The sequence below is a fragment of the Pundamilia nyererei genome, unplaced genomic scaffold, assembly GCF_000239375.1.
Source record: "Pundamilia nyererei isolate P.nyererei 1_Seehausen unplaced genomic scaffold, PunNye1.0 scaffold06417, whole genome shotgun sequence".
In the NCBI taxonomy this organism is placed as follows: Eukaryota; Metazoa; Chordata; class Actinopteri; order Cichliformes; family Cichlidae; genus Pundamilia; species Pundamilia nyererei.
In genome coordinates, this window is record NW_005193818.1 from 1 (window position 1) to 1,163 (window position 1,163).

Sequence of the window (1,163 nt, forward strand, 5' to 3'; positions counted from 1 at the left end):
GGTGTGTGTTTCAGTTATGGCACTGCTGTATTGTTTTAAACGTGTTGGCAATAAATGAAATTTAAAAAAATATGTTGGGTGTCCTATATTCAATTGTGTGGAACCTGTTGACAAAATAGAATTATGTAACACTAATTAGTAAAATATAAGTGGTGTGAAAATGTAATGTTTTAATCAATTAAACTTAATTTTAAACTTAAGGTGAGTTGAAAAACCAAATATGTAATCTGTAAATAAATGACTGAACTTGAGTAGAGTTAAATATGTCTTGTTGATCATCAGTCATTTTTTTTAATTGGCTCAGTTCAAATTAATTTTGTTATTATAGTGCAACAATCTTTCTTTCTGACTTAACCCATATTAAAAGCAGCTAACTGCAAAGTTTCTGTTCATTTCTGTAATGTACAGTTGTTCCCTGAGTGAAAAGGAAGAGCTACTTTGTGAAATGAACTTCAATTCAAAAAAATTCTTCAGTTATTATCGTGTGGGGACAACAAGCACAAAGACTTTTGTTTTTATTTGTACTGCACTCAAATCATTGAAACATTACTCAAAAATTATTCACTGATGATGATCAAAACACCAATTCTACTTAGACAGTATTTGACTAGACAGTTGTGTAAAATCGTGTTTGATGCAACAGGCGTATTTTTTGGTGTTCAATCTCGGAACATTGAAGGAAACCACATGTGATGGGTCCAATACGGTCCAGGTCATTTTCTCTGGGCACTGAGGTCTGTTGTCTGCTGCAGCTCCCTCTCTGACACTGGGAAAGTTTTACTCTAGGAAATAACAGGAAATATTAGTGAGCAGTGCAAATGTTATTCTGATGTCCAGAGTCAGCTGTAGGAGTAATAGTATGTTTTGTTTTGATTGAAAGCAGCCTGGGACATAAAAAGGTAGGTGTAGAGAAACTTTAGGTCTAACATATAGACATTTCCATGTGAACTGACTTTACTAATTTTCACCTTTGTACTATAAGTAGAAGCAGTAGAACATCAAAATGTGTGTGAGTGTTACCTGTTCCTTTTGGGAGGACATTTTTCTGATAGTATCCTGCATTGGTAATGTTACCAGCTGGGCGGTACTGCCCAACCACAAAGACCGTATTGCCATCAGTGGCTATGCCCACACCCAGCTCAGTGCTGCTTTTCCACACCACC

At 35.7% G+C, this 1,163-nt stretch overlaps 1 long non-coding RNA gene across 1 annotated transcript; it reads right to left on the reverse strand.

Annotated features, from left to right (window-relative positions):
• Positions 1 to 466: 466 nt before the first annotated feature.
• Positions 467 to 1,151, reverse strand: LOC102205624 (uncharacterized). Its single transcript, XR_312653.1, has 2 exons — positions 1,021 to 1,151; positions 467 to 782 (listed from the first exon to the last, which is right to left on the reverse strand). It is a non-coding gene; the product is annotated as an uncharacterized LOC102205624 (long non-coding RNA).
• Between the last annotated feature and the right edge of the window lie 12 nt (positions 1,152 to 1,163).